Source organism: Paramisgurnus dabryanus, chromosome 16 (assembly GCF_030506205.2).
Source record: "Paramisgurnus dabryanus chromosome 16, PD_genome_1.1, whole genome shotgun sequence".
Classification (NCBI taxonomy): Eukaryota; Metazoa; Chordata; class Actinopteri; order Cypriniformes; family Cobitidae; genus Paramisgurnus; species Paramisgurnus dabryanus.
This window is the reverse complement of record NC_133352.1, coordinates 36,121,080-36,133,290: the sequence shown is the minus strand read 5'-3', so window position 1 is coordinate 36,133,290 and position 12,211 is coordinate 36,121,080. Positions and strand designations below refer to the sequence as shown.

At 34.0% G+C, this 12,211-nt stretch overlaps 1 long non-coding RNA gene across 1 annotated transcript; it reads right to left on the bottom strand.

The window, feature by feature from the left end:
* Positions 1-5,871: 5,871 nt before the first annotated feature.
* On the bottom strand, positions 5,872-8,193 carry LOC135720322 (uncharacterized). The gene is made up of 4 exons (XR_010521267.2): positions 8,062-8,193; positions 7,780-7,951; positions 6,635-6,807; positions 5,872-6,477 (listed from the first exon to the last, which is right to left on the bottom strand). It is a non-coding gene; the product is annotated as an uncharacterized lncRNA (long non-coding RNA).
* Between the last annotated feature and the right edge of the window lie 4,018 nt (positions 8,194-12,211).

Here is a 12,211-nt window from a genome sequence, read left to right as displayed (position 1 = left end):
TAAGTGTTCTTTTGTTTAAGAGATGTGTGTGTTGATTGTGTAAAAAAAAAAATTCATATAAATTAAATATTTTTTGAATGATAGAGCAAATGCCAAAAAGCATTACTTTGTGCCCCACTTTCCCCTAAATATTTTAAAGTGGTCTTCTTACCAAAATCACCTGATCAGTTATATAACAAGCTAATTTACTGTGAAGCTTCAACAGTCAGAACTAAACTGAAGTCCTTGCAGAAAAGCACATGAGACATTGAGAAAAGAATTGGTTAACTAAACTTCAACATTTCTGCTGATGCTAATCATTTTCTTCTGCTTGGAGAAATAAAAGTGGATATTAGCCAGCACTAAATTTAAATTAGCGAAGCCAAACTGTACATTTCCCAAACTGTTACTCAACAAGAGCCAAACTCACTCGCTCTGAATAATAATAGAAAAACATTTGAATTCATCTGAACGGCGTGGTGCATTAAGTTACTTCTCACTGTTGACACTGAGGCACACTGTGGCTATAAGCTGTTGACATTTCTTTTTTGAAGAAGGCAAAGTTTAATCGGTTTTATTTGCATAAATACATATTTTGTACCCCAAAGTATATCTTTGCATTTGGATGACATGTAAATTAGCCAAATCTGGACACTCTTTCTCCAATGCTTTCATACAGAAGATCGTCACAGCCCATGCATTGCCTTCTGGTCACGCTGAAAGGTTACTATAGCTTTCCAATTGGAGTCATGTAAGGAAATTAATTATTTCTGGGAACGGCTACACTGTAAAATTAGTTTTGGGCAGCTGTGGGCTACAGTTTTTGCCATCTCTTCATCACGAGCTGACTGTTAATTAAGGGAACCTTTCAAGTCGATGGTGGAAGTATCGCGCCTCCATCTGTGCATCACTCAACCACTTTCATCGTAATCTCTCTCCACTACAAAGAGTGATGAGATAATTAATGTGCACTCATACAGCTCTATACCATGACAGATGCGTCCTACGAGTTTGCCAGCCGGCTACAATGTGACGGCCACACAAAGAGGTCAAGCGGTGTTTGTGTTAGTCAATATTAAAGTTTGGAAAGATAAGAACCATGAGGAGCCAATAACCTCCAGAGCTCTGGCACCAATGAAAAACGTTATTGATCTTCACATTCGATATTGCAAGACATAAATGTAATTCATTTATAATCTAAAAGGTTGTCAATTGAACATGTTAAATTAATGTGATTAATGTTCTGTTACGGCTATCAGACACATTGAGTCAATAAAATGAACGGCTGTGGACTGGAGGTCAGATGATGATAGGCTTATGTTTTATGAGACCATATATACAATATATTGACTTTAAACAGCACTTTTCGTCATGTCCAGTAAATGTTTTCACCTTCCTTAAAATAATAATGTCTGTAAGGGCATTTTTTATTCATAATCTTCAATTAGGGGCTTTTCTTAGCAAATGTTCATATATCCAATTCATTTTCATTTATTTATTGACTTATCCTATATATACTGTAAGTAAATTAACAGCCTTAGCTACAGTACAGTATAACCAATCTGGGCCCTCTTAGTTTTTTTGAGCCAAATCTGTTAAGTTTTTCATTAATCGGTTACTTCTCTTTTTTTCTGTTTAATATGCACAATGTTATCAGTTCTGTGCGCTAACCTTGCCACTTTTAAAGATTTTTGCCATTTTGTTACATGTTATTTTGTTACATGATAGATGTCATCAGCATCTTAGCACAATCGTGGACTTGCAGGCTCCTTACTGCTGCATTTTGTTATCTAAAGAATTAAAATGTCATCAGAAACGCTCACAACATTTTTAAACCCCATTATGATAATGTGCAGTTTACCTCTGCTGTTTAGAAATTGTATAGTTCAAAATTTGACAGTCTCAATGGTATATAAGTAGATTTATCTACTGTAGGTACAACAGGGTTCAGAGTTCACAGGGGTGCAGAATCACATGCTCACATATGATGTCAAATTTAGTGCAAAAATGCATTTCTCTAATAGTTTTATATAAACATATTTTTATGTTTTTAATATTTGCAATTCTTGTTGCTTATGTCATTTTATTTATGGATTTAAAATTACATACATCTTATTACACAACGGAGTTGTTTTGCAAATGCATTAGGTCATTAAATGGAATGCAAAAAAACAAAAACATAAAAATGCCATTTTAGATGTAAATTTAATGCCAATATGTCATCATTCTGATTGAAGTATTTGATATAAAAGTTATTCGTCACATTTATTTTGGTGAAGTCAGGGGGGCTCAGATTGTGTGAGTGCCATGAAAAATAACTGTGAATGCTCTATAATATTTTTTAATGTCTGTGTATGCACAAATTTCTGTGAGCTTTGCACACTATGCACCCTTAAAAAAAATGTTGCATGACGACTCTGTTTCACAACACGGCTTTAAGAAGACTGGAAAGACTTTTTTTATCTTGTCCTTTCTTTTGGTTCTCGCTGAGTTTCTTAGGTTCAATGCACAATTCCTGCCCCAGCGAACTATGATTATTTTAAGTCATTACCATGAAAGTCCAGGCAGTGCAGTTTATAGAGAATGACAGCGTGGAATAGATTCAATCTGAAAAATGAGGAAAGTCACTTACTTTAGTGACGCACGATGTACAACTCTCTATAGGACATGTGTAGCTTCTCTCTTGACCTTAATTTGTTTTCTCTCTCCTCCTGCAAATTTTATTTGACTTCAGACATTATTTAACCCTTTGTTGACATAGTCTATGTCATACATGATGTCATAGCTATGTTTCATCATTTTTGGTTTATCTGTATGTAAAAATAAATATGCACCAAATGAATTATTATGGTATGTATTAACTGAAATCTACCTTATAGATTATATCGTAGATAGATATTCATGTCGTTTCAAGTCTGTACTTTGTTGTTAATTTCAACCCCAAAAAAAGGTCAAAAGGGACAAACCCAAACCATTGGGTTGTAATTTAACCTGTGCAGGGTTGTTTTAACCCAAAATGCAGGGTTGTTTTAACCTTTGTTGGGTCAAATACAAACATTTTCTGGGTACATTTGTCCCAACAGCTGGGTTTGTCCCTTTTTGACCCAACACAGACTCAACCCAAGCATAAGAGTTGATGCTAATATTTTTCTGTGAAACACAAAAGTAAAACATTTTTAAGAATACAATACAATACACTGCCAGCAGCTGTTAGTGACGAGGGTCTGTCAAGTTCAAGAAAGGATTTGAAAGGCATACAAACAGCATAAAAGTAGTCATTAAAGTTTTATAGTTGAACTCCATGTGTGATAGAACAGAATGTGATTCAGTTTAAGTTGTACAGTTATCTTCACCTCAAACCATTACTGTGTCTAACATTTGTATGCATTCAGATTCAAAACTAAATCAGCAGTAACCGAACATGACGTTCCTTTTTTATCTTTATAAAGCTTCTTTTAAATCTCTGCTTTTGTGTTCAACAAGAAGAATTACAGTACCATAAAAAGTCACTTAATGTATAAATGTGCATAAATGTAAATAGTTTACGGGTTTAGACTGAAAGTAAATAAATAATTTACTAGGGGAACAATTCACTAAACATTTCATTTAATTATATTTTCCATTAAGTCATTATTATTTACATTTTCCATCCAATGATTTACTTTTACAAAGGTTGAAGTGACCTCTAAAACAGCTGGGTTATTTTTTATGTGTTGAACCCATTGGGTTGTAATTTGATGTATGCTGGGTTGTTTTAGCACATGGTTGAGTCAAATACAGATAACATTTAAGTCCATCAAACAAGGTTTGTCATGTGTTAAAAAAACAGCCTTTTTGATGTGTGTGTTTAAAGAGATATACTATTAAGAGTGCTATTTAAAAGAGTTATCAGGGTAGTCATTGTTGCAACCTTTATATACTGTATACTGCAATCCAAGTTTTATATCAACGTGATGCGTAGTTTCATTAAGACACTTGCTGGTTTTAAAGATAAGAGCCAGTTTTCATTTTGTAATGTAGATTGTAAAGTGCCATTATTATCTGCTTTATTATTCCCTGTGATTAGAGCTTCTAATGAATAGCCGTTCTGTATTGTTTAATGACGGCTAAATAAGCTCGGGTTTACCAAAATTCCCATTGATTTACCTCTGAATGAAAACGTGAATTTCACAGGCACACCATTCACCTTTCTTATAAAGAAGATAATGTAACAACTTCCAAAAGTAAAACTTTAATTCTAACCGTGAATTGGTGGTGGAATAAACATCTGCATGGCCAGGCCACCTGCTGGTGGTGCAGACCAGATGGAGGGCATGATGGGAAATTTGAAAGCATGACCATGAAATAATGATAAAATTATGACCTCACACAAAGCCTGTGATCCCTGCGTGATAGATGGCACAACTCGCTCAGTGAAGTAAACTTAAAATGAATTGCAGAGGACACAATTTAGCCACCCAGAGTTCAAGATGCAGAATAACAGCTGAGACCTCAACGCCAGAGAAAGAATTGAAGCGCTGTTATGTAATAATGTTCACAGTCTGACCTGATGGAGTTAAAAAAAGAGCACAGTCAAAGACAAAACTTCATCCAGAAATAAAACAGTAAAATAACTTTTTTATAAGATAATATCAAAGCAAAATTGACCCTGTTTACTTTAACACTTTACCATAAGGTTGTGTTTGTTAACATTAATGCATTACCTAACATGGACTAACATTTAATGATCTGTGTTAATTCACTGCAGTTATTTATGTTAGATCATTCTGTATTAACTAATTCTAATTCTTTTAATTTTAAGAATGTACAGCAAATGTTTAATTAAACTAAAGATGAATCAATGCTGTATAAGTATTGTTTATGGTAAGGTCATCCAGCCTGATCTCATGAGAACATGTACATGTACATATTTTACAAGTTGGCTAATTCATATCAATTCTTGCAATGTAACGAATTACATTTCTGTACGATTATCATAAAAAAATAAAACCTCATGCCTAACCTTAATGTCAGGGGCAAAAGGAAATTTTACAAAAATGTATGAATGTGGTTGTTTGAATTTATACAAATTTGTCAGGATCTTGTCTTGTATTACATCTAGTTCATTGTGACAAGGTTCTGACAGTACCATGTTTTGTGTGGGAACACGTGGCTATGGATTATTTATTATCAGGCCACGTGTTTTCCTTGTCCCGACACTTTTTACCCGATCCCTTACCTGTTATGATTTTCACCTGTTCCCCTCATTAGTTCTCCTATTTAAAGTCCTTGTGTTTGCTGTTCTGTGCATGTTTGTTTTCATTTGTTATGTTGTTTTTTGCCTGCGAGTACTTTGTCTAGCCTAGTCAAGCCATTTGTATATTTAGTGTTTAGTTCAGTCCAGTCTAGTTCTTTGTTAAGTGTCATCAAGTTAGTGTTTCTACACTGTAAAAAATTTCCCTGTAAAATAACAGTAAAGAGCTGGCAGCAGAGACGCCAGCAGTATACTGTTATTTTTACGGTATTTATACGTAAAATGACTTTACGGTAGTAGTCTGTAAACCAGAAAAACTGTATTGTTCTGTATTTATATAATTTACAGTAAAGAGCTGGCAGCAGAGACGCCAGCAGTATACCGTTATTTTTACAGTATTCATATGTAAAATTAATTTACGGTAGTAGTCTGTAAACCAGAAATACAGAATACTTCTGTAGTCACACTGTTAAATAATTTCACAGTCTAATAAAGTAAAAAATAAATGCATTTTTCTGTGATTTATTTAGAAATTAAAATAATATTGTTTAGGTTTAAAGTAACAACCTAAACAATATTATTGTAATTTCCAAATAATCACAGAAATATGCAGCATTTTTGAAATAACATAAATTTAGTCTCTAAAAATTCTTCATTGATATTTAAAATATCATTCTCCCATGAACTTGCCCAATGAATTCCCAGGGCTAAAGACAACTGCTTAAGATATGCATTATTGTGAATATTATGCAAAATAAGCAACAAAAACTTTCAAATCAAACACCTTTATTTCAAAGAGCAATGTCAATGTCAACATGAATACAAAAAAGGAAAGAAAATAAATCCTGTTGGACAATGTTGAAAAAGCTTTCTAGTAGTAAACAGAAACAGTAGTTTCTTGCTTTAGACTATGGCAATAAACGTACGTTCTTAAATTGCTCGTCAGAGACTGCCCCTAATCCTAACCAAATGTGAAGGGCATAACCTATAGTTTACTTTTTGAAAACATACCTAAGGCCATTTTGAAACTATTATAGTACAGTAGAACATTTTGTCAGGATGTATCAATAATAAGCATAAAAAACATTTAGGATGAAACCGTATAGGCACATGTGCCACTGCAAGCTAGACTTGCAGGTTACCTCTTAAAATTGTCCTGTGAGGTAGGTTTGTGTTTTTACATCTTAGTTCTTGTGGATCCAGAAGAGACGATCATCACTTTAGTAGCCGCTGTTCCTCTCTGCAGCATTATTCCAGTGCTGCCACTGTCAAAGAACAAAAAACAATTATACTCATAAATAAACTAAACAATCACAAATGTGAAGTATAAACTCCAAGCAAATGCTTATAAAGTTAAAAATACCAGTATAATTGTGGCAATGCCAGACTGTCAAAAAAATTTGAGAAAGATTATATACTCACCGATCTATATGAAGTTCCATTAAAAAGTCAAGGAGATTCTTCAGTAGCATGGCCACGTGTGTATTTAACTGCAGAAGATGACTTCTGGACGATCACACCTTTCTTCTTAGAGACAATCTTGTCTGATGATTTTGGCATTTGTTCCTCTCTCTTGATTTATATCGATGAAGTGCCTAAATCAAAAGCAATTAATTGTTTTTTTGTCTTTCGTCATTGCACAAATTGAGTGGATTTAAAGGAATAGTTTACCCTTTTGCCATATTAAACTATGTTATTACCTCAACCTAGACAAATTAATACATACCTATCTTTTTTCAATGCGTGCACTGTACAACATGTTGTGAATGTGTTAGCATTTAGCCTAGCCCCATTCATTCCTATGGTACCAAACAGGGAAGCCACCAAACACTTCCGTGTTTTCCTTATTTAAAGACTGTTACATGAGGAGTTATACCAGTAAGTATGGTGCTACAAAATAAAACTTTTTTTTGGTACCATAGGAATGAATGGGGCTAGGCTAAATGCTAACACATTCACAACACGCTGTACAGTGCACGCATTGAAAAAAGATAGGTATGTATTAATTCGTCTAGGTTGAGGTAATAACATAGTTTAATATGGCAAAAGGGTAGACTATTCCTTTAATGACATAAAATGGAATTATAATAAAGTCTATAGACCGTTTCAGCGGTAACAACATAAACAAGCCGCTGTCGCGGTCCGCACGTAACTTCCGGTAAACTCCGCTAATAATAAATAACAACAAATTCTTTAAACATAGTTTATTTATATAACAAGCAAACAAAACAACACATAGATTACCTAGGAAACCAAAACATTTGTTATTTTCGACGAGGCATTTGTTCAAGAGATCAGTTTAGCAACCAGTCAGACCATTAAAAAAACAAAACCGGAAGTAAGGTTCGGATCCAGACGTGTATCACGTGCGTCCGATGAAACCATCTATACCCTGTGTGTGTGTGTGTGTGTGTGTGTGTGTGTGTGTGTGTGTGTGTGTGTGTGTGTGTGTGTATGTGTTGAGGCTTGAAATGTACAGTACTAATTCCATTTTATGCATAAAATACAAACACATTAATTTAATTGTATATATCTATATAATGATGGCAGGGATTGAAGGGGTTTACCTCTGAATGAATTCCAGAGGGCAGGCTGTCTCATCTTGATACTGAAGGCTGAAAATGTAGTAGGTTGCAAACATAGCAGCAAGTCCAATTGCAAATGTTGGTGTGATGCCCTCAGAGCCCTTAAAGGTGATCATCCAACCCTTAATTGTGACTTGCCTTGTTGCACTTGAAACTTAACAACATGGAAATACTTGTTACCTTGTGTAAACATTTGTAAACTTAAGATGAATGGATAAAATATACAATGTGTCTATCAATGATTCTAAATTAAATGTATATTACCAGGTATCAGGCGAGGACTTGCAGGAAGACTGAGAGTTGTCTCAACGTCAGCTGCAGTGGCAGACACCTGAAGGGAACAAATACATTATCCTTACCATAATAAGATTTTTAAGAAGAAAATTTATAAAAAGGACAATAATTAGTAAACACTAGGTGGAATGTAACCAAGACGTGAACGAGGTACCTACAATCAAACTTCTAAATAGATTTGACATTCAAAATTTAAAGGGTAACAATTTATTTTTTTTACTCCATGTTGTCACACGTAGCTTACATGCAGCTTCCTTTGAGCCAAAAAAATATTTACACCTCTCTTTTTACATATGTAGTAGTACTCCCACAAACTAGTACACACATTGCATTCACAAAGAGTCCAGAAAGACAATATTTTCACACCAATTTGGCGTTTAAAAAGAAAAATGCAAAGCCTTGACTATTCAACTTTAACCAAACTACAATTAGCTTTATTTTCTTGTTAACTGTTTGTAAAACACTTTTCATTAAAAGTCGACACAAACAAAATAAAACTCACCAAAACCATCTTGGATAGTCGATGTTCAAATAATCCTATGGTTTGGTTAAAGTAAATTTTTTAATAAGTGTTGTTTCTCAAATTCAGAAGTAGCCTACGGCTAACTTTATACCAAAATTAAACAAAATACCACTCAAAAGTAATATTGTTTTGGCTATTCAAATCTAAGCCTCACTGTTCAATGACATGTTTAAATCCCTAGCAAGAGAAGCTTCTATCAGTTGATATCAAGCATTTTTGGCAATATGAATAAGATTTGAATTACCTTTTCATTTGTAGATGCAAGACCCGATGAATTTGATGAAGAACACTTGAGAATGTGCAGCACGTCATCTCAATTGTACGTCCTCTTCTGGAAAATCTCCAATCCAAATAATGGTTCCCGAAATTCCATCCAGGGGTTAATGACAAATTAGTTCTGTATTTTTTTAAAGAAAATTGACCAAAAGCAAAAGGCTAGCCTCAATTTATAAAACTAATATTGCTTCTGACCGTGCTCCAAATTCCCCAGTCAACATGCATTTTCGAGAAAATACTGTATTGTCCTGTAATTTAAAACATCAACTTACTGTTGAGGGCCTCTGTCTTGTTGCTCCAATTTAAGCAGCCCACAATGCATTGCTAATTACAGTACTAAACTGTTTAACATGAAAACAGTATTTTAGTGTTGAAAATTGGCTGTAAATTTACGGCAATTGCTTACAGTGTAGTCTTTGTTATATTTTCCTGTTTATGTTGTTTTGCTCCCTCGTGGGTTTTGTTTTTCTTGTTTAAATAAATTGTCAGTGTTCATTCATCTCTGTCTGCGCTTGGGTTCATCTGTCTCAATCCTCACACAAATTAATGCCAAATCAGAAAAAAATGCATGAATTGCCATGAGATAGTATTGGTTTGCATTAACTATGATAACTTATAGAGTACAACCTTATTGTTTTATTACAATTTGACATATTATTAGTGCTGGGCAAAGATTAATCGCGATTAATCGCATACAAAATAAAAGTGATTTTTTGCATAATATATGTGCGTGTACTGTGTCTAATTATTGTGTATATTTAACCACACACACATTCATATATTCATTTCAGAATTGTTTTACTTATATATATTTTTTTTAAATTTATTTTTAATATAGAATATATAAAAATATCAATAAATATATATAAACATGTAAATGTTTCTTAAATACATACATGAATGTGTGTGTATTTATTTATACATAATAATTACACACAGCACATACTCATATATTATGCCAAAAATCACTTTTATTTTGTATGCGATTAATCGCGATTAATCTTTGCCCAGCACTACATATTATATATTATATAAACAGGATTGTTTCCTCCATTTTATGAAAACATTGTGCATGCTGAAAAACAGACCAATCTCAACATAACACCAACTGTGACATTACAGTTGAGATGTACGCCCCCCCAATATTAAATTACACATTAAACTATTTACAATGTTGTTACAATGATAAAAACAAAGCTGTGACTGTTGAGTTAATGCTATATGCTAGTAAACGCTATATGCTAGTTAATGCTATATGCTAGCGTTAAGGCTGAAGTTGTTCTATTGACGTTACAGTTACGTTTTGCAGGTCCATACTGAAAAAACACAAACTTACCACTCAGAAACGTCCATTAACAATCTCCAAACAATTGATTATTTCAAAGTCTGATATAGACTCAAATATAGGATCTGTTTACACACACACAGAGCTACTGAAGGAGAAACAGCCAATCAGAGGAGAGCTCTACATTATTATTCATGACCCTTTTAAATAAGGTAATAATAGACCATTTCATTATAATGGCAAATCCTAGGGTTGTAAATGGACATGAAAAACTGACTCTGGATTATTTTTTGCACTTAATAAAGACACAAACCTTCTGTGTAGATATCAGAAAACAATTTAACAGATTATTACAATGTTTTCTTTGGTTCCTTTAGAGATTAATAATAACAACTGATGATATGAGCCTAAACTTCATTCTTGACAGTAATCTTCACAGTGAATGCAGTCACCCTACAAACTCCAAACCAATGGACATAATCAAGTTCTGCCCTTTTCTAGCTAAATATCTCTTCTGCCTAGAAATACTGTATGTTATATTACAGAATGAAATGGCTTGTGAATGTCATTTCATGTTCACTGCTCATCTTGAGTAGATTATCTTTTTAAAAGCTAAATTTAAAAGCCGTCTTTTCACGCTGCTTAATTTCAGTATTAGCCACTAAGCCATAGCTCAGATTTTCTTATTCCATCAGAAACACACAAATACTCTGTAGAAGCTTACACACTGCTTTCAGTGAACCACATTCATAAATGCTGTGTATTGTAGTCCTGTTTCATTTATTGTTGGGATTATATTACTCAACACACAAAGTAGGATGCTCTTCAAAAAAATACAGTATAGGAGAGCAGGGCACAACCTAACGCTTTTGGCTTATTTAAATACGTTAAATAAATTATATTTTTACACAATCAACACACACAATTCAATTCAATTCTGTCTATAGACGGTTTCAACAGTAACAACATAAACAAGCGGCTGTTGTGGTCCGCACATAACTTCCGGTAAACTTGGCTAAGAATAAATAACAACAAAGTTCTTTAAACGTAGTTTATTTATATAACAAGCAAAAAAAACAACGTATAGATAACCTAGGAAAGCAAAACATTTGTTATTATCGATGAGGCATTTGTTCAAGAGATCAGTTTAGCAACTAGTCAGACCATTAAAAATCTGAGACCGGAAATAAAGTTCGGATCCAGACATGTATCGCTTCAGCGCACGTGCGTCCGATTAATAGGACTATATACTAAAGGTGGATATTGTTTATATAAAAGATATCTACACATTCATATATCCATCATCCTTCATCTAACCATCTTTGTATTAAGGGCATTAATGCACAGAAATACATTTTTTTGAAAGGGCTAAATAATAAATCCTAATAGTGAGTTTCCCTTGATATTGTATTAACAGTTATCATTTTGATGAATAGTAATAATTACATTGTTCAGTATGAGGGACTATTAATAGTTTCTTGGATTGTTAAATAAAACCGCTAAATAGCTATTCTCAATAACTAAATGAATGTCCACATGTAATGTTATTCTTTGCATTGCTCTGTAGTTTACGTACAGTCCTGCTGTGATTTTGTCTTCAATGTATTTGCATGTACGAGACCGCCTGTGTCTGTTACCCGAGTTACTGCAGTGCGTTCATCTCTGGGCAGAAATTCACAGCGGTAACTGAAATGTGAATGTGCTTTAAAAAACATTAAATAAATAAATAAGCCAGGTGGTCTTGATGTTATTACCCGTGGTAATCTTTTCATGCAAATCATAGCTTTCAGATATAAATTGTCTATCACTTAAAACAGTTAAGAGTATTAGCGGCTGCTGTGGCTCGAACAAATGGATGAATGCCAGTAACCCACACATAGACTCTCTCCTCATTTGGCTGGCTGGATGCACACGGCGAGGGTTACCATGGAGAACGGAGGTGGCACGACTCCCACTTCATATTCACAGCCCTGGATGGCAAAACCCTCTGCTGCGCTGCACCAAGGTGCCTGTTTACTAGAAAGAATAATGTGTCC